Raw genomic sequence first — 22,741 nt, 5'->3', positions numbered from 1 at the left:
TCTAACTCGTACGTCACCTGCATTACGCTGTGCTTGCGCAATATCGGGAATGTGCTGTATGGTCACTGGGAGGTGGCTAGTCATACGCATGAAGATTGTGCGTCTTATGGAATTGTTGCATGAGCGTCGATGAACTAGTTGCGTACACAGCCACTTAATCGCTTGCATTGGAGGCCATAGTTGGATAGACAATCTGCACGGACAATCTGCATCTGTAGGGCTCTGCAGATTTTGGTGGTGGCATCAAACGGTGCACCTAGCCGTTTTTCTGGCCTGAAGAGGCACAAAGTGGGCGTCTCGGTATATTGTACAGTATACTTTAGGGGGTCTTTCAGAACATGCTTCTGTATTCAAGGCAAGGGCAAATTACAAGGTGTTACTTGGCTTTGTTTTTAGAACACCGGAGTGTGTGCCCCCTGGTTCTCCTCCTTATGTATCTCCATGTCCGCATTTGTCCTTCCCAGTGTTATTGACTCTTCTGTCTGGCAGTGCACTGCGTCTCTCGGCTTCAGTCTGTATTGTTTGCATGATATACAGGTCTTCTTTCTGCCTTCCTACCAGATGTGTTTATACTTTCTTTAAATGTACTTGGCCTCCTTCATATTTCATCGCACACACCAGACATGCTGTGGGGTTGGCGCAAGTCATTTGTAATTGGCGTGTTCGTCTTGCGTCTGCAGCAACGTGTTTCCTGACCGATTCTATTGTAATGTGCAAAAATAACCAAACCAAAAGGTATTTATTGAGCCGCAATGCGGCATTTACAGCCCATGTATGGGAAACAGGTTGCATTGTTCCATAATGAAGTTTTAGGTGCTTATGTACTAAAAAAATCTCAGAAGTGCTGCATTTGTTTGTCAGTGTACATCACAGAGGGGATCATTTATTTTTTACATGATTATCTCTGCTATGTACTACATGGACGTACGGGATGCCTGGCTGTCAGTATCCCGACAGCGGCATCCCGCCCGCCCGAATGCCGGCAGCAGGGTGAGCGCTACGAATCCCCTTACGGGCTCGCCATGATGCAGGCTCGGTGACTCACTGCGCTCACCACAGAATCTATTCCCACTCTGAGCGTCGTGGACACCCACGAATGGGAATAGACCCTGTTAGACAGTATTCCGGCTGTCGGGATTCTGGTGGTTGTATCCTGACCACCGGGATCCCGACAGCCAGCAAATAGATTGCATCCCATGGACAGCAGTAGCTGCAGAGACAGCAGTGTGTACCGGTAGGGACAGCGGTAGCTGCGGAGACGGCAGTGTGTACCGGTAGGGACAGCGGTAGCTGCGGAGACGGCAGTGTGTACCGGTAGGGACAGCGGTAGCTGCGGAGACGGCAGTGTGTACCGGTAGGGACAGGGGTAGCTGCGGAGACGGCAGTGTGTACCGGTAGGGACAGCGGTAGTGATAACTGCTGTCCCTGTACGTTGTATCCCTGGTATATTGGAGGAGCCATTCATATTTGTGAAGGCCTCCTTCATGGAATCACACACACACACACACACACACACACACACACACACACACACACACACACACACACACACACACACTGTCAGTTTCCGAAGCCGGACAGAGGCTGTGAGAGAGGGATCATAATATCCCTCTCCTGCGAGAATGCCTCCATAGGCGTAGAACAGTTTATACCTTCTGAGGGTGACCTAAGCTAAAGGTACATTGGGGTCAGACTGAGGGGCAGGTGTATTAAGCCTGGAGAAGTGATAAAGCAGTGATAAATGTAAGGTGATAACGCACCAGCTAATCAGCTGCTATCTGTCAATTTACATATTGGAGCTGATTGGCTGCGACATTATCACCTTGCATTTATCACTGCTTTATTACTTCTCCAGGCTTAATACATCTGCCCCTGAATTACCCATTGACATTAATGGGGACTGCATTCTGCAGTGGTAGTTAGTCTTTTGTAGGAGGTTTCTGTGAGCACAGAATAGTTTGGTGCAGTTTTGAACCGTAATAAGATGGTCAGAGACTACTCTTGCTGGTAGTTGGCTTACCACAAAGTTTACCAGATAATCCTAGTGCTGTACATTCAAGGGTTTAGTTATTAAGATAATGAAAATGTCACTGAAAATTCCAATTTAATTAGCAAAAAGTCCAGCTGTGACGGTGCCACTAATAACTGCAGTGCATATGCATTGTTCAAGTTGCCTAGCAATCGAACCGGTCCGTGATTGGCTGCTGGCTACTAAGCTGTGATAGCTTGGTGAAGCTGCTTCCCATGTTAATACATACTGCCAGCATGGCGCTAAGTTTAGGAGCCAAGCGATGAGAAACTTGTTAAATTGACACTTGGGGGGATATTCAGTTGTTTTTTTACCTCCATGGCTGCCACTAGATGGGGTCTGATGGAGCAATTCACCGGTTGCTCCGCTTGGGTGCGATTAGCCATGGGGAGGGGTGAGGGGCACATTTCAGCTCGCAGTCCCAGAGTTGGCGAGCTGAAATGTGTGAAAGTCAGCTGTTTGGGCTTCACTGTGGCCTGGAAGGCTTCACGGGTTCTCATTTCTGGCAATGGGTATTGTGCCGCTAGCGCCATCTATAGGTGCAGTCTCAAACAGTGGAAACCTAAGCTTACCGCTGTCTGCTAAATAATGAAATGCTTAAATTGAGTCCATAGTTTGCAGTGCTAATTTTTCACTTCATTTATTGCTGTTTAATAAACAGATCCCGGAATTATTAGCAAACATAATATTAAACCTGGCCAGGAAAATGCTGCTTTTGGCCTATGTGACACTGCAGGAAATTTGGCTGCCGGGACCATGCACCCACGAGTCATGTGATGTCTGATCTGTCAGGCTGCCTGTGTGGCCGGCATAAGCTTGGAACATTTAGTACAGATACTCTGCTAATTGCTTTGAGTAGTGTTTGTGTCCTGATGTACTGACTCCATGCTCCTCACAGCAGCACCGTTGTCCACTTCGGCTTTTGTCAACATTGTGCCATCCATAAGAACATATATGAAAAATCTTCTTTTTCTTTCTTTTTTTGCAGTATTTACTTCTGTAATTTGTTAACTAGTGCCCTTGACACACCTTGCAAACAACCAGACCAGTGTTGTGTACTGTGTCTGTGTTGCTGCCAGCATGTCAGTACTTTGTCTATTTATTAGGATTACTGTGTTTGCTGAGTGACTGGGCCAATCAAAAAGATAAAAATAAAAAATGTTCATGGTAACTGAGTGTGAAATTCAGGGCACTGCGTTTCAGGTTTATGTAATTGAGCTGCAAATCCCGTTATTGTTCTCTCCCGTCAAGTCAGCACTTGGAAGTTTACCCTATACCCACAGAGGAGATCAGCGTACGTGTTTCCATCAATCAGCACTTTGTATACTGCCAAGTATTGTACAACATTGTGTTTAGTTCTCTGCGACACCCTGCAGCCAGACTGCAGTGCAAGTGTTTCCTTACTATATCCCATTGGGCACAATTGTTCTGTGTACAGTTGTAAGCAAAGTGTGTTCCCAAGCAGCTAACGGACATACGGTTTTTAATATTTGAAATCATACTAGAAGCATTACAGTACGGAGATGATTGGCTGGCAGGGCAATAATGTGTTTTTGCCCCATTACTCCAGGAACCAATTTAAAAAAGAGTCCCCTATGGCCTGTTAATGGCCTGAGTGTTTTCTCCTGGTTTTTAATGGTGTTTGTTTGCATTCAGTACAGTTTATACCTTTCTGTTGCAGCCCTGCTGGATACAAAAGGATTTCACTTTTCCTTATGTATTCTGTCATCTGATCCTATGGAATGTTTGGGGTGTTAGTTTATCTACTGTGTATATATAATATATCCACCCGTCCACCATGTATTCTGTTATGGTACACTTTTCACAAGGGGTCATCTGCCGCCAGTCTATTGCTGGGTACCCACTATGTGATATATTGTACGTACCATCGTCAAACGATATATCACTCTTGCATCTGCTCTCTCGTAAATCCAATATGTCTGTGAACAACATTACTCGCAGACATACCAGATCGGCCTTGCAGCATGGCAAATGCTGATATATCTGCGTGAGATATCTGTACATCTGCCTGAGTGTAAAGGTGGCCGACCGACTTGTTGCTGGCCGCAGGAGCTGCTGCAATGACATCACAAGTGTGTTTGTGTGTTTGTGTGTGTGCGGGGAAGGGGGTCAAATTTAAATGTCTGGCCAGACATACCGAGCGGCCGATTGGTAAGTGTTTATAGCTTACCAAATCGGTCAGTCAATGGTCAGGTGTGTACAGTACCCATCATGTCTCTCTACAAGTAGACATTAGTTGACAATGAGAAAGGTCAGAAGGTTCCAAGGATAAGATTAAAAACCGATGGTGGAGATGCATCACACCTTCTAAAGACAAGTGGAGAGGTTGCTCATAGCAACCAATCAGATTCTACCTATCTTTTTTAAAGAATGTACAAAGATAAATGAGACCAAAAATCTAATTGATTTTAGTTTGCAGCCCCTGAGTAGGTGATTTGTAGGGACAAATCTTTAAGGTAATAATGTTGGGACTCAGTGCAGAACCTCCGACATGCCGCTCCCAATGAATAATACACCTGGAGGTGTGTAGCATAAATTGGCTAATAGTGACTTGCTGTTTTTCTGTAAAAAGCACAAGGGTTGAATTATGTGAAACATGTGTATGGGGTGTTATATAGCTGGGAAACTGGGGTTTTGAGAATGCCGATGGAAGATGCAAATATTTCTTGTTGATATTTTTTACATTTGCTTTAATACAATAAAAAAATCACATTAGTCATTAGTTCTGTTCCCAGAATTCTACTGTTAATAAAACAAAATAAAAAGTCAGATATCTGCCACCTTTTAAGAACTGAAAATACTCTTATGGCCGCTCATGGCCTTCTCAACTGTTATCCAGCGTTATTTACCACTTTTTGGGGGTTCAGAGTTATTTCCCCACTTAGTCACATACTGTCCAAAGGTCGCACACTGTGAAGTGGGTGCTGCAAATAGGCTTCTGCGCAGAAGTGCGCTTGATGAAAATAACCTGCAAAGTGCAAGATAACGTAACCCATGGCTTCTGTGGGCAGAATTCGCTGCTAGTTGAGTCTGACCTCCTCCCAATGTCCAGTGAGGAACGGACGTTCTCTTACCACGCTGGTTACTAGAGGTGACGTTTGTTCTACGTTCCCAGGAATAACTTGTGTTTATCTGAACTACAAGATATTTACATCCAAAGTGATAGCCATAACACATGTACAGCACAGGGACACATCTTGGACTAAATATAGATTTGATGCAAGACAGACCAGACCAATTATACACATCATCTGATATGCCTGGTTCACTCTCAGCTGCGATAGATACAGAATGATATCTCTAGTTCCGGTTTTTGGAGGCTTTTTATCCAAAATAAAACATCGGCCGTATTATGTTGTTAGAAACAGAAAATAAAATAGATATTTGAAATCAGCAGGAAAACGTGAGACACGTGACCCACTGGGAAGCTGTGATCCGTCTAGATGTTAGTCTTATTGTATCTCTGATGCTTTTATTTCAGTATTTAGTCTTTTGAGTCCCTTGAGAGTACATCAGCGACTGTATAGAGGATGTAATGAGAGAGCTAGGAGCTACTCAGACTTTCTGGCTCGTTATCTGATATGTCTACAAACGGTCATATAAAGTCTTATAAAAGGAAAATAAAACCATGAGAGGAGTAATCAGAATATTATTTATGTATATAATAAAAATTATTATGTATTATAATTAAAAAAAATATCTTCTACCTGGAGCACAGGTGTAACAATTAATGACTGTTACAAATGTATCACTTGTGAATCCCTGAGGAGACTCGGACAGATTTGGTATAGAAGACCAAGCACTGGTGAGGGAGTAAGCAACATAAATTGTGTTAACGTATTAAACAGCGACAACTTACTACAGTATCATAACTACTGTTCCTTAGGAAATAGGACTTCTACCTGAATTTGCCTGTTGTATACAAAGATTTAAGGCCCTTACACACACGAAGAGTTTTTCCATAGATATGAGCGATAATGACGGCTGTGAACGATCAAACGTTCTAGTATGTACACGGCAAACGATGAACAATGCGCGCATCCACGCTCGTTTGAAGCAGGTCGTCAGTCCTCCATGCATGCAGCTCAATCCCAACAGAGACTGTTTGTAAAATCGCTCAGTGTGTACGCTCAATAAAGTTTTATATTAATATTTCACATCTTTCAAGTCTTCTAGTGTGTATGGGCCTTTACACTTGATGCCATTTGACCGATATTAACCTACTTTCCTCGGCAACACTGTCATATTAAACAAACTGACTTAAATCAGTTGATTGTTTGAATCTATTTTGATGGCAGTATCCTATTAGCCCCGATACGATTTCGCCCGATAAAAATGGGCGTATATCATGATTAATGAAAGATGGGCATTATTATGGTATCCAATTAAAGGCCTTTTTTATCGGACGACATTGGACCCACGATCGCACGAAACTCATGGGATTGGGAATAAGTCCCCAATCCCATATGTTATCTCTGCTCCGGCAGCTGCTTATTGGGGGGAAGCATAAACACCCGAAGCATAATCCTCCATAAGTGCCCATATCCACGATAACCGAGACGGCATCGGTGGCTGATTGGATAGCACCTGGCGATCCTATTAGCAGTGATAAAGTACCGCTGTTAATAGGATACCGCCCTAAGTATCAGGAGTTATTTCAGTGAATTTTAATACACCATACATTTTAATTAGGCAAAGTCATTTGATATATAATATACATATAAATAAAAACACAGTTCCTTACCAATAAATCTGGTCACACAGGCTGTGGAATAAGGCAATTGCCCTGATCCCAAAATTGTATTGGGTTATTATTAAGAAGGTTGGGAGATGCCACCGGCAAGGCATATAGGCGCAGTAACTAAACGTCCATTTACTCTGATAGATCTAGTTCAGGTCAAGCTAGTGAAAATGACCGCTTACTATAGCTTATTGCATAACTATATGTGGCCGTCAGAGGGAAAGACCAAATGTCACCATGCCATATCGGTATGCCTCAACTGTTACGCCCAGTGTATTTATGGAGGCAAAAGTTCATGTACTACTATTGCGCTTATCCATCCTGCATCTTACTGTATTGGGACATTAAAACATCCCCAAAGCTTGACCATGCTTAAAGGTCCATACGCATTAGACGATGTCGCTCTGTGAGTGACGTCCTCTAATGTTTCCCCCTCCCGGGCCGGCCGGTCGGCGGCCGACTTTACACACTGAGCGATATGACCGCTCATATCGCTCAGTGACGTCACGCCTCCGCCAGCCCTGCATGCAGGTCGTGGACGACAGTCCAGATCCTGCATGCATGCCCTACCGACAGCGACGATCGTTGCCGACCCACGGGGCCGCGCATCGGTCGTCGCTGGCGGCATACACACTTGCCGATAAAATGAGGGACGTCGCTCATTTTATCGACAAGTGTGTATGGATCTTGAGCCAATCTGAGCATTAGGCAGTCACAGAGACTGGCCAATCGGCAGCAGAATATTTACACGGCTAGACCAATGAGTAGCTTTTAGAATGTTCACAGAATTGGAATGGCTCCTGGCCAATCAGAGCTTTATAACATTTGCCACACGAGTGTTGAGGGTTTTCTCACACTTATCCACTGTTGTTAAAGTACTTTTCTCAAAGTGTGTTCAACATGGCATGAATGGCTTTTGATAGGTTAGTTACCACACCAATGCTTTCTAAAACATAAGGGGGAAAACTTACCAAACCTTCCTAAAGAGCGGACAAGTGGAGGAGTTGCCCATAGCAACCAATTATCTTCTACAGTACCTATAATTTTATAGAATGCAATTGATAAATGTTATGTTATGTTTATATACACACTTACCGATCAGCCGCTCGGTGTGTAGGTCCTCTCATCCAGCTGGGCGGGCAATTGAATTTGCCCGTCCAGCTGTTTTAACCCTCTGTAGCAATTGTACTGGCGGACCGGCCATACACACAGCCAGATGCACCGATATGTCACCTAGTGTGTATCCAGCTTTGTACCATGTTTTAAAATGTTAAAATGCAGCACAACCTTTTTCCTCATTAGTTTATGCGTGCCATTGGTGTAATAGATTTCTCATCCGTTATACCAGTGCATATGTGTAAATATGTAGGAGAACTGGAGACTCCCCTATACAGCAATACTTACATATCAAGATTGTTTATTAATTATTTCCCTCAGTATTAATAGATACTGGCTGGTAAACCGGTCACATCAAGGCTCTCTGTCATGAGTCCTGTGCATTGTATTCCGCTGTGTATTGACTTATCTTCTGCAATGATCATTCTGTAATTAATGTGTACCTTTCATACAGAGTGATCCTTATACATAATGCAAACAAGTAACGTTCTGGTTGATGAGGTTTAAATACCTTAAATGTGCAATGTGTCCAAACACATGGAACATTCTGCTAATGTATTAATGTAAAAAGGACTACAAGCTGATAAGAGAATTGTTTTATTCATCAAAAGAATGCTGCCGATTTGACTATCTACACAACTATTATTTTAAATCCCCATAAAATTCAAAAATTTAAAGGAAATCTACAGCCACAGTGTGCGTTCTGCCAGGGCTGAGCTAATCCACAGTCATGTCTGCAATGCGTACAGAGGGCCCACTGTGCCAAGTCCTCCTGGCTGGTGCGCTGGGGATGGTGGGAGTCGTCCTGGTATGTAACTTGGGTAAGGAAAAGTATCCCGCTATCCTCCTATGATACGATACACTTGTGTGAATGTCACTTCTCAATGAAGACGGGAGTGTACTATTATAACGTGCAGTGTATGCATCTCTAATTATTATACAAACCTATTCCTGAGGCCCACTCCCCTCCTCCAAAACCCTGCTGCCTGCACAGTAAATGAATGACTACTACAGCTGCTACTACAACCCCGTATTGCCTGGCCGTTATTTGTGTATTGCTAGAATAGCAGTGTATTGCCCATTACTATGCTGTTCTGTTCCTATGTGTCCTATGTGTTCTGCTTGACCCACATCTTTTACAATGAGGTTTATAGACTATTTAACAGCAGGCTCTATCAAGTTTGTGTAGATTATATAATATATAAAATGTATATTAACAATGAAATGTGATAAAGGACAGAACTGATCCCACCAGCCACTTACATGGACATCCCTGATAGCTGCATATGTACACATAACATGCGATGGTATCGGGAATTACATACACAAGTAATGAAGGGGACACTATAATAAAAGAGCACTCTGTAATTCACAAACCATTACTGACACACTTTTTCTGATGCAATTTTTAATCTTTGGCTTTGTGGTAGGTTCCTGTGTTTAACCCCAAACTCTCTATCACCACAGTCTAAGTCAGGGGTGTCCAACCTTTCACCTTCCCTGGGCCACATTAGAAGATGAAAATTTGGTTTGGGCCGCACATAAAATAAAATAACAGTAACGATACCTGATCATCCCAAAAAAACCTCAGATAACATAGTTAACATATTAAACTTACTTGGAAATGAAGTTAGTGAGATGTTTGACATTGTTTCTCAGCCACCAATGCATCCTCCCCCCCTCCCCCCCCCCCACACGCAAACTGTAGTCCTCTTCTTCTCCTCCTCCTCTCCCCCCCCCCCCCCCTCTCCCTCCACACTGTGCTTCTTCAAGGGCCCACAAATTTCTCCTGCTGGGCTGAGCTCCGTGCTGCTGTCACATGTGCCACTATGCAGTAGGGGAGGGCTACACTGTGACTGACGGCGGGCCCCAAACATCCCCCTCCCGGACACATTGTACTGCAGTGGCACCTGACTTCATCCTCGTTACCCCCTCCCCCCGAACCAATCTGTACTGTGGAGTTTAGACACCGCCGGCCTCATTTTACTGCTGCAGCGCTGGACATCAAGTCCATCCCAGCTCCCAAGAAACCCCCCGGACACTGTACAGCGGCCACGGACTTCAGACACAGCCCCCCCCCCCCCCCCCCCCCCGGCTCACTTACGAGTTCTTGTAGAACCAATTTCTCCGATGGGCTCCTCTACTCTCGTGCTGCTCAGTCACGTGTGCCGCTATGCAGCGGAGGAGGGCTACACTGTGACTGACAGCGGAGAGGGCGTGAGCTGGTGCTGGTCCCAGCGGCAGCAATCCAATCAGGATGTGCTGACAGCCTGCTGGGGCCGGCTCAGCTTCACATGTGGTGTCCGTACTCTGCAAAAATAAATAAATGGATGGGGCGGGTGAAGCGCGCTGGCGTCACCGTTGTGACGTGCCCGGCCGCATATTCCTGCCGCAAGCGCCGGCAGTGTAACTTGAAACTTTAGTTTAGAATTTCTTAAAAAATAAAAAATTGCACTGGGCCGCATTACTAGCCGACCTGGGCCGTATGCGGGCCGCGGGTTGGACAAGCCTGGTCTAAGTAATAGCAGGTGTGAGCTCTCTGATGCAATGACTGCATTGTAGCTGGCCGAATAACGCGATCTCTTATACTAGTATGCAGGGTTTGTCAGCAATCTTGATGCTTTTTTCTTTTCTTTGATTTAATGCCCACCCAAAAAAAAAAAGTTTGGTTTACATGAAACTTAGGTCTTGTATATCGTTTTCTTACTTCAACCTTATTTTAGAATAAACGTCCTCCCATCACTGCCCCGAAGACCTAAGGTTGCAAGCAATGTGCCAGAGCTTATTTTTGTAGCCTGTACTCAGCCTGACCGATAGAGATACATGGGGTGTGTAAGCATCTGCAGTGTCCTTTGTCACTGTAATCCTAGCATAAAAGTACATGAAGATGGCATGCCGTACTTTGCTGTTCATGGAAGACTGGTTCATCTTTGCTGTATAATTTATAGAGTGGACACAAGATGATCACTGCCTCTGTATAGAGAAAAACATGTAGGTCCCACAAACTCCCGCACACCTGGCTTCTCGCAACCTTTTACATTACTCCGTAGTGTTTCCCACTGTTACACAGGGCTTGGTGGCTGGGAAGGGAAACTATATATCCTTTTTCCAGATTTGAAACTGGAATAATACCTCGAGCAGGGTTTCCAAAATTCGATCCTCAAAACCCAACAGTTCAGGTTTTAAGGATTTCTATGTTTGTGCACAGATTGTATAATCACTGAAGTACTAATTAAATGATATGGCTGTATCTATACACCTCAGTACTGGTCATGCAGATGTGCTCAGCTGCTTGCGTGTTAAAAAAAGATAGCAAAGGTGCTAAAAGAAGTGCAAGTTCCTGCCCAAAGAATCCACCCTTTGTATTTACGCCCAGATGTGAATGAGACCCTTGTATTTAGTCATCTGTAAAGTCCTAGCACCCTACTTCTTCAACTGTGTTATCCATCTCATTAGTACAAAGCCTTAAATACATATTCATTTCCATTTCCAGCACTATCCAGTTTTTATTTTTATACTGTAGTCCTCTAGCCAAATACCACTGCAAGAAAGTGAACTTGCAATCAGTTGGTAGCTGGAGATTGTTGATGCTGAAATGTAGATGGGGCAAAATCAGAACCGAGCTATACCTGCTATGAGAGCGGTCCTAGGAAACGGTCCAGTCTTGCCTTTCAGCTACATGTGATCTGAGAATCTATTTATCTTATTATTTCTCTATCGTCCTAGTGGATGCTGGGGTTCCTGAAAGGACCATGGGGAATAGCGGCTCCGCAGGAGACAGGGCACAAAAGTAAAGCTTTCCGATCAGGTGGTGTGCACTGGCTCCTCCCCCTATGACCCTCCTCCAAGCCAGTTAGATTTTTGTGCCCGGCCGAGAAGGGTGCAATCTAGGTGGCTCTCCTAAAGAGCTGCTTAGAGAAAGTTTAGCTTAGGTTTTTTATTTTACAGTGAGTCCTGCTGGCAACAGGATCACTGCAACGAGGGACTTAGGGGAGAAGAAGTGAACTCACCTGCGTGCAGGATGGATTGGCTTCTTGGCTACTGGACATCAGCTCCAGAGGGACGATCACAGGTACAGCCTGGATGGTCACCGGAGCCTCGCCGCCGGCCCCCTTGCAGATGCTGAAACATGAAGAGGTCCAGAATCGGCGGCAGAAGACTCCTCAGTCTTCTAAAGGTAGCGCACAGCACTGCAGCTGTGCGCCATTTTCCTCTCAGCACACTTCACACGGCAGTCACTGAGGGTGCAGGGCGCTGGGAGGGGAGCGCCCTGGGAGGCAAATGAAAACCTATTTGGCTAAAAAATACCTCACATATAGCCTCCGGGGCTATATGGAGATATTTAACCCCTGCCAGAATACACTAAAGAGCGGGAGACGAGCCCGCCGGAAAAGGGGCGGGGCCTATCTCCTCAGCACACAGCGCCATTTTCCTTACACAGCTCCGCTGGTCAGGACGGCTCCCAGGTCTCTCCCCTGCACTGCACTACAGAAACAGGGTAAAACAAGAGAGGGGGGGCAAAATAGTGGCAAAAATTATATTATAAAAGCAGCTATACAGGGAGCACTTATTATAAGGCTATCCCTGTCATATATAGCGCTTTTGGTGTGTGCTGGCAAACTCTCCCTCTGTCTCCCCAAAGGGCTAGTGGGGTCCTGTCTTCGTTAAGAGCATTCCCTGTGTGTCTGCTGTGTGTCGGTACGTGTGTGTCGACATGTATGAGGACGATATTGGTGTGGAGGCGGAGCAATTGCCAAATATGGGGATGTCACCTCCTAGGGGGTCGACACCAGAATGGATGCCTTTATTTATGGAATTACGGGATAGTGTCAACACGCTAAAGCAGTCGTTTGTCGACATGAGACGGCCGGACAAACAGTTAGTGCCTGTCCAGGCGCCTCAAACACCGTCAGGGGCTGTAAAACGCCCTTTGCCTCAGTCGGTCGACACAGACCCAGACACAGGCACTGATTCCAGTGGCGACGGTGACGAATCAACCGTATTTTCCAGTAGGGCCACACGTTATATGATTTTGGCAATGAAGGAGGCGTTACATTTAGCTGATACTACTGGTACCACTAAACAGGGTATTATGTGGGGTGTGAAAAAACTACCTATAGTTTTTCCTGAATCAGAAGAACTAAATGATGTATGTGATGAAGCGTGGGTTGCCCCCGATAAAAAGATGCTAATTTCAAAGAAGTTATTAGCTTTATACCCTTTCCCGTCAGAGGTTAGGGCGCGCTGGGAAACACCTCCTAGGGTGGATAAGGCGCTCACACGCTTATCTAAACAAGTGGCGTTACCCTCTCCTGAGACGGCCGCACTTAAAGATCCAACAGATAGGAGGATGGAAAATATCCAAAAAAGTATATACACACATACAGGTGTTATACTACGACCAGCTATAGCGTCAGCCTGGATGTGCAGTGCTGGAGTAGTTTGGTCAGAGTCCCTGATTGAAAATATTGATACCCTGGATAGGGACAATGTTTTACTGTCTTTAGAGCAAATAAAGGATGCATTTCTTTATATGCGTGATGCACAGAGGGATATCTGCACACTGGCATCACGGGTAAGTGCTATGTCCATTTCGGCCAGAAGAAGTTTATGGACGCGACAGTGGTCAGGCGATGCGGACTCAAAACGGCATATGGAAGTTTTGCCGTATAAAGGGGAGGAGTTATTTGGAGTCGGTCTATCAGATTTGGTGGCCACGGCTACAGCCGGGAAATCCACCTTTTTACCTCAAGCTACTCCCCAACAGAGAAGCCCTCCCCCGCTTCTACAAAAGCCTCAGCATGACGCTGGGGCTTCTCAAGCGGACTCGGGGGCGGTGGGCGGTCGTCTCAAGCATTTCAGCGCGCAGTGGGCTCACTCGCAGGTAGATCCCTGGATCCTGCAGATAATATCTCAGGGGTACTGGTTGGAACTAGAGACAGATCCGCCTCGCCGTTTCCTGAAGTCTGCTTTACCAACGTCCCCCTCCGAAAGGGAGACGGTTTTGGAAGCCATTCACAAGCTGTACTCTCAGCAGGTGATAGTCAAGGTACCTCTTCTACAACAGGGAAAGGGGTATTATTCCACTCTATTTGTGGTACCGAAGCCGGACGGCTCGGTAAGACCTATTCTAAATCTGAAGTCCTTGAACCTGTACATAAAGAAGTTCAAGTTCAAAATGGAGTCACTCAGAGCAGTGATAGCGAACCTGGAAGAAGGGGACTTTATGGTGTCCTTGGACATCAAGGATGCGTACCTCCACGTTCCAATTTACCCCTCACACCAGGGGTACCTCAGGTTCGTTGTACAAAACTGTCACTATCAGTTTCAGACGCTGCCGTTCGGATTGTCCACGGCACCTCGGGTCTTTACAAAGGTAATGGCCGAGATGATGATTCTTCTTCGAAGAAAAGGCGTATTAATTATCCCATACTTGGACGATCTCCTAATAAGGGCAAGGTCCAGAGAACAGCTAGAGAGGGGATTAGCACTGTCTCAAGAAGTGCTAAAACAACACGGCTGGATTCTGAATATTCCAAAATCCCAGTTAATGCCGACAACTCGTCTGCTGTTCCTAGGGATGATTCTGGACACGGTTCAGAAAAAGGTTTTTCTCCCGGAGGAAAAAGCCAAGGAGTTGTCCGAGCTTGTCAGGAACCTCCTAAAACCAGGAAAGGTGTCTGTACATCAATGCACAAGAGTCCTGGGAAAAATGGTGGCTTCTTACGAAGCAATTCCATTCGGCAGATTCCATGCACGAATTTTCCAGAGGGATCTGTTAGACAAATGGTCAGGGTCGCATCTTCAGATGCACCAGCGGATAACCCTGTCTCCAAGGACAAGGGTATCTCTTCTGTGGTGGTTGCAGAGTGCTCATCTATTGGAGGGCCGCAGATTCGGCATACAGGATTGGATCCTGGTGACCACGGACGCCAGCCTGAGAGGCTGGGGAGCAGTCACACAAGGAAGAAACTTCCAGGGAGTGTGGACGAGCCTGGAAACGTCTCTTCACATAAACATTCTGGAACTAAGAGCAATCTACAATGCTCTAAGCCAGGCAGAACCTCTGCTTCAAGGAAAACCGGTGTTGATCCAGTCGGACAACATCACGGCAGTCGCCCATGTGAACAGACAGGGCGGCACAAGAAGCAGGAGTGCAATGGCAGAAGCTGGAAGGATTCTTCGCTGGGCAGAGAATCATGTGATAGCACTGTCAGCAGTGTTCATCCCGGGAGTGGACAACTGGGAAGCAGACTTCCTCAGCAGACACGACCTTCACCCGGGAGAGTGGGGACTTCATCCGGAAGTCTTCCACATGCTGGTAACCCGTTGGGAAAGACCAATGGTGGACATGATGGCGTCTCGCCCCAACAAAAAACTGGACAGGTATTGCGCCAGGTCAAGAGATCCGCAGGCAATAGCTGTGGACGCGCTGGTAACGCCTTGGGTGTACCAGTCGGTGTATGTGTTTCCTCCTCTGCCTCTCATACCAAAAGTATTGAGAATTATACGGCAAAGAGGCGTAAGAACGATACTAGTGGTTCCGGATTGGCCAAGAAGGACTTGGTACCCGGAACTTCAAGAGATGATCACGGAAGATCCGTGGCCTCTACCTCTAAGGAGGGACTTGCTTCAGCAGGGTCCCTGTCTGTTTCAAGACTTACCGCGGCTGCGTTTGACGGCATGGCGGTTGAACGCCGGATCCTAAAGGAAAAAGGCATGCCGGAAGAAGTCATTCCTACTTTGATTAAAGCAAGGAAGGAAGTAACCGTGCAACACTATCACCGCATTTGGCGAAGATATGTTGCGTGGTGCGAGGATCGGAGTGCTCCGACGGAGGAATTTCAACTGGGTCGATTCCTACATTTCCTGCAATCAGGATTGTCTATGGGTCTCAAATTGGGATCTATTAAGGTTCAAATTTCGGCCCTGTCGATTTTCTTTCAAAAAGAATTGGCTTCAGTTCCTGAAGTCCAGACTTTTGTTAAGGGAGTGCTGCATATACAGCCTCCTGTGGTGCCTCCAGTGGCACCGTGGGATCTCAATGTGGTTTTGGAATTTCTAAAATCTCATTGGTTTGAACCACTAAAAAAGGTGGATTTAAAATATCTCACATGGAAAGTGACCATGTTACTAGCCCTGGCTTCGGCCAGGAGAGTGTCAGAACTGGCAGCTTTATCTTACAAAAGCCCATATCTGATTTTCCATTCGGACAGGGCAGAACTGCGGACTCGTCCGCATTTTCTCCCTAAGGTGGTGTCAGCATTTCATCTGAACCAGCCTATTGTAGTGCCTGCGGCTACAAGTGACTTGGAGGACTCCAAGTTACTGGACGTTGTCAGAGCATTAAAAATATATATTGCAAGGACAGCTGGAGTCAGAAAATCTGACTCGTTGTTTATATTGTATGCACCCAACAAGATGGGTGCTCCTGCGTCTAAGCAGACGATTGCTCGTTGGATCTGTAGCACAATCCAACTTGCACATTCTGTGGCAGGCCTGCCACAGCCTAAATCTGTAAAGGCCCACTCCACAAGGAAGGTGGGCTCATCTTGGGCGGCTGCCCGAGGGGTCTCGGCATTACAACTTTGCCGAGCAGCTACGTGGTCAGGGGAGAACACGTTTGTAAAATTTTACAAATTTGATACTCTGGCTAAGGAGGACCTGGAGTTCTCTCATTCGGTGCTGCAGAGTCATCCGCACTCTCCCGCCCGTTTGGGAGCTTTGGTATAATCCCCATGGTCCTTTCAGGAACCCCAGCATCCACTAGGACGATAGAGAAAATAAGAATTTACTTACCGATAATTCTATTTCTCGGAGTCCGTAGTGGATGCTGGGCGCCCATCCCAAGTGCGGATTATCTGCAATAATTGTACATAGTTATTGTTAACTAATTCGGGTTATTGTTAAGAAGCCATCTTTCAGAGGCTCCTCTGTTATCATACTGTTAACTGGTTTTGATCACAAGTTGTACGGTGTGATTGGTGTGGCTGGTATGAGTCTTACCCGGGATTCAAAATTCCTCCCTTATTGTGTACGCTCGTCCGGGCACAGTACCTAACTGGCTTGGAGGAGGGTCATAGGGGGAGGAGCCAGTGCACACCACCTGATCGGAAAGCTTTACTTTTGTGCCCTGTCTCCTGCGGAGCCGCTATTCCCCATGGTCCTTTCAGGAACCCCAGCATCCACTACGGACTCCGAGAAATAGAATTATCGGTAAGTAAATTCTTATTTTTTGTGGCAAAGAAACGACCCTTGGCTACTTTCCCACAGAATCCGTTCCCATGATTGCAAAGGTTGATTAAATCTAAGCTACGCAGAAAAGTGGCAATCCGTGTGAACCTGCAGGTCTCTTACTACTGTAGAAAACCAAAGTGAATTAATTGCAGCTGTCTGAGAAATATGTCTTTGTGTCCATCCAAGAAATAACATTAAGGTCCCTTCTTTTAATCCTTCGATAATTCACTTGATATAAATTACACAAGACTGCTTGGGCGATATCTATGTACACAACAAATACACCCCTAAGAGACTAAGGAATTAATGATAAAGAATTTTTTCATTTTTTTTCTAATTATTATTATTATTATTATTTTTATTATTATTATTTTATATACTAGAATTACCAAACAGTATAGAAGTTAATAAAGAGCACTGGATATCGCCACTGGAATTGGAACCATTTTCACATTTCGCCAAGCAATGCACAATTGATCACTTATACCGACGTTGGAATCCCAACACCAGTCATAACACAGACTACAGAATCCAGAACAGGTCAGGAATCATGACAGCCGGAATCTCCAGGTAAGTATAGCTGTTAGGGTTTGGGTTTTGGTTGGGGGAGGATAGGGTTAGGCACAGCCGGGGTGGGGGGTTAGGTTTAGGCACTAAGAGGGGGGGTTAGGTTTAGGCACGAAGGAGGAGGTTAGGGTTAGGCTGCAGTAAGGGTGGGGGGTTCGGGTTGGGAGTTTAAATACTTACCTTGCCCCTGTTGGGAACTTGACCATGGGGATGTATTGTGACTGTGCCATCTAGCGGATCTTACAAACAGAAGAACTTTTGATTTCAGTCAACAGTTTGGGCACTAGAAGTTATACGTTTATTTTTTTTCTAAAGTTATTATATAGCATGCACACATATTACGCAGCTCTTTCATAAAGAGAATACTGGGCTATTCACACCTGTTCCTGTCCCAGTGGAGCTTGCAATCTATATTCCCTATCACAGGGATACACTTACACACTAAGGTACATTTTTGTCAGAATCTAATTAACGTATGAGTATATTTTGGTCTTCCAGTAGAAACTCACTCAAACATGTGGAGAACATACAAACTCCAAAAGATAGTTGTTTAGTGGGAATCAAACCCACAAATCCAAGACCTCAATGCTGTTAAGGGGGGGACACACGGAGAGATCTGACTAGATTGCTTAGAAGATAAGCACAGATCTCTCTGTGTGTATGTCCCATAGCGATGTGAGGCCCCGCACGCCGCTATAGCTGGTGCTATATTGGCCTGCATGCTGGCACAATCTAGCACATCGCTCATTTCACCGCTGGGTGAAATGAGTCCCCCCCCCCCCCCCCCCCCCTTCTTCCTCCGCTCATCACACCTCTCTAGGGAAATCTCCCAGTGTGTACGGGGCTTTAGGCAACAATGCTAACTTCTATGCAAGCTGTGCTGTGTAATAACCCTATTGTTCACTAGTGTTCTATAATTGCATTTGAGTTCTGAAGGCATATGGTTGCAATGCTATACAGATGCATAAAGGCCAATTACTCACTGCTGAGGTTTATTAACACCAATAAAGGCCTCCAAATGGGTATGACGTTGCAACCTATTGGTTCCAATGTGCTCATACTCGCTTCTAGTTGTTCCAGTGTCCTTCTAGATGCTACTAAAGTGAACGCCCCTTCCGCAGGTATTACTACTGGTCACACAACAAGCATTGACATTCTCCGTCAGTGTCACTGGCATTTTATGAACATCACTGAGTAAACGCCCTAATTCTTGCAGCTTATAGTGTTCTTAAAAAAATTAAAATCCCTCAATTTCTGTCTATAATTATTATACCTTTCTCTTTGTTTCTGCTTTAAGCATTCTAGCTCACTCCAAACAGAAATGGGGATCCGACGGAGTACAATTGGGGACTATAACCATTATTATGGTCCCTAATTTACTCAGTTACTAATGGGCACGGCTTATTGGCTATCTAGACACATCAGCCTATCAGCAATTACTTTTTTTCTGTTTGCTTCAAACTACTGCTGATTGGTTGGTCTGGCTCAGAGCGGATTGTGCACCTAATTTCTGTTTTGGTAAATCATCCCCTACGGTCTGCTTTTCTCACCCACAGGCGCTGATGTCTTTTACTGCTACTTGCAACTGTCATATTTTCCTTTTCTCAGTGAGTTTGTAACGGAAACGGCTCTGGCCAGTTATTTACGCCTAATAATTCCAGCTGGTGATTATGTAATGCAAGAAACGGAGACTTGATGATCATTTAGTGTCTGCACCATAAAGTCACAGGAACCATTCAGGACTCTAAACGGAATCTTGGGTGTTCTCTGTGAATACTCGCCCTGTGCAACTTCCCGCTCTTCTCTCTGTGTTCTCACATAGGTGAGATGCCTGAGGGCACTGAAACAAAGAGGATAGTATGATATTTATCTAATTACAGCAACCTCTTTGCTCTTTCTTCCTCTTACAAAAAGAAAAAAAGAATGAACTTGCTTGGAAACGGAGGAGGTGACACTCCTAAAGCATGGAGTGTGTTGCCGGGGGTGCTTAATTAGAGTAAAGCATTCTTTTTAATATTTTTAATTCTTCTCAATTGTTTCCATTTCTCCAGTGCGCCTACAGGAGCCAATACACCACCTCAAGCATGTTGTCCTTGGCATCTAACTGGCTTAAGAGTAGACCTACCCCTGCTGGCCAGTTATGCCGGGGAGCTGAATATCGCTCGGCTGACCTCAGTGCCGCCTTTTCTTTTTGATATATCGTCCTAAAAAAACTTATTTTCAAGCAGATGTGGTAATAAGGTCCCTATAAGACATGTAAACCCCTAAATACGCATAAACACCTGGAAAGACGAGAGTTAAACATTACACAATGTTGAGCAACAACTAGAACCACAATTTGCTATTCCCCACGGCAGCCATCGGGTCCGAGTTCTTTAAAAAATTGTCTAGTGTTTCATACCTAGGGATGCAACGTTTGCTGGTGGGAGCAAGTAGCTGCCAAACCATGATGGGACCAGTCATCTGATCTAGTGGTAGAACGATGCATCACCAGTCCCCATTGTTAAACTATGCTGCTATAGTCTCATGGGACCATTCCCTCTAGATTCTTTCTTTAGAGTAGTCAGGAGGCCTGGAGACTGGAACCTTTATTTGCAGGACAAGCAGACATTGCTAGGTCCACCTCTTCTCCAGGCGCAGTAGTGGCTGCACACATGTTAGTTCCTCAACTGGTCAGACCCTTGAGGTTCTGTGAATCTGGGAGGGGAATGCATTTTTTTTTGTCCTCAATATTAGGTGCAATTTTCCTATTACTATAAGAAATATTGGCTGTAACAGGTGGCAGTTGGCGGACGTTGTGAAACTAGGGAATAGCCATTTAAATGTATTTATTAACAGTTTCTTATATAGCGCAGCAAATGCCGTTGCGCTTTATAATTGGAAATAACAATAATATAACAAAACTGGGTAATAACAAACAGTCCTAGAGGTAGGAAGGCTGTGCTCGCAAGCTTAAAATCTATAGGGAAATAGCACCTATCCTTGTGTATCCATGCCTATCTATTGCATAGTTGTCCACCAGATTGCAAAGGTTCTTGGTGGGCTGTATGATATGGTCACACAGCAATGATGAACCGGGGTCGGGAGGAAGGGAAAGTGAAGATTGAGAAGACGTGAGGATGTGTGGACTGTGCAGAGTGGATGCAATTTGATAGGAAAGTTTATGAAGGTTATGTGGGTGGTTCTGGAATTTGATACGCTTTCCTGAAGAGGTGAGTTTTCAGGGAACTCTTGAAGGTTTGGAGACTAGAGGAGAGTCTAATACCCCTTTCACATCGCACAAATAACCCGGTATCGACACGGCATATTGCCGTGTCGAAACGGGTCAGTGTGCGATGTGAAAGCACCTTTGCCGAATTAGCGGGTCGCCTGACCCGGTAATTCAACCCGGTTAAAAAGAAGGGTTATTACCGGGTTGAATACCGGGTCAGGCGCAGTGTGAATGGGAGCCGTTTCAATGCGACACTGTTCCCATTCACAGCATAGGGAGAGGCGGCGCAGGAGATGAGCTTATCTCCCAGCGCCGCCTCCACCCCCGCCCCTGCTGCTGCTGCGCCCCCCGTTGCTATGGCAACCGACCCGGTATATTGCCGGGTCGGAAAGCCAGCAGAGAAGAGCAAATGCCGGATCCCACCCGGTAAGGACACGTTTCTCTTACTGGGTGGGATCCGGCATTTGCGATCTGAAAGCGGCATTATTGTGCATGGTAGGGCATTCCACAGAGTGGGTGCGAAGTATTAAATATTTTATGCATTAAATATTATGTTTTAAAAGAATATATCAAAGTGATTTTATTCATAGGGCTTGGAAACACTTTCAAATACGTTTTTATAGTTATGTAATCCTGTGGCAATGCACAACGTATCATTGGGATACTGTGAATATGAAATGATTCTGTATACGTTTAATGTAGCATAGCTATGTTTGGCATCCTTACACAAGAAAACAAGTGTGTACATCCGTCTGCTCTATCATTACGTCCCAGATCGGCATTTTTCTGCCTGACCAGAATAAGTCACATTTTGTTTTAGGACATAACATCCGCCATGGCCCGTGAGACCACATGTCTTGGCAGAGTGCTACAACTTGTATCTTGCAAAAGACACATTTGTGGCCGGAAAACATGTGGTTGGAAGGAAAAGAAGCATTTTCTTGAGAAAGGAGCTGATGGCACGTGAAAGACTTGGAAACTTGCATGGAAAAAAAATCTGTGAGTTTCTCTTTATTCCGATCTCGTCCCTGCTTGGTCACGTCTTCTAGGAAAGGGTTATAACGGGGAAGCTTTTCTTTATGTTGCATAGAACATAAAAATCCCTGTCCAGCCGAGGCTCTGTGCTCTCTTTATTACAAGGAAAGGAGTTGGTTGGCTTCCTGCATTCACTATTTTCTTTACAGGCTGGGCTATATACGGACAGACTTAATTCCATTGTGCCTAAAGCAAACACAAAAAGACCTGCTAGAGAGTAGATGTGAGATTTCGTTTCTGGCCACCACTTTGTGTTACGTGAGAAATTCTTTCATATGTTGGCGAGGTCCATATGAAGTTGCCATTGCAGATTTTAAACAGATGGAAAGTAGCGCGTGTAAGGAAATGCAACATGATTGAATGAAAAGAATAAACGGAATCTTGTTCTGTTGTAAATTGGTAGTGCATGCAAATAGGTAGTGGTGTATCTATAATGGCAGTGGTATAGGCGCCTGAGTGGGCAGTAGGAGGGTTGGCACCACCCACCGTGCAGCCATTGCAATATTTCGCACAGCGGCAGCTCAAACCAGGTTTCATGTGATTTTTATATATTTATATTTGGGGAAATATGGCAGTGGCACTGTGCCAGGGTGTTTAACCTTCTGCTCATACACAATATTTTTAAGGAAAGGGGGGCCCGAAACTCTGTACACAAGCCCCGCTCATGTCTAGAGATGCCCTTGCTAATGGTATGATGTAATTGGAACCAATAGTTTACATTCTTCTATTTACGTGCTTTGTCTAGAGCTAAAAAATGGTGCTAAATATGTTTTTCCCACAGGTG

General features: G+C 45.2%; 1 protein-coding gene across 1 annotated transcript in view; it reads left to right on the top strand.

Moving 5' to 3' along the window:
* The window catches only part of LIFR (LIF receptor subunit alpha), a 141,161-nt gene that overhangs the window by 17,167 nt on the left and 101,253 nt on the right, over positions 1–22,741 (top strand). The window lies entirely within an intron of this gene.

This window comes from Pseudophryne corroboree, chromosome 1, assembly GCF_028390025.1.
Source record: "Pseudophryne corroboree isolate aPseCor3 chromosome 1, aPseCor3.hap2, whole genome shotgun sequence".
Taxonomy (NCBI): Eukaryota; Metazoa; Chordata; class Amphibia; order Anura; family Myobatrachidae; genus Pseudophryne; species Pseudophryne corroboree.
The sequence above is the reverse complement of the archived record's forward strand: the minus strand, read 5'-3'. Positions and strand labels throughout refer to the sequence as shown.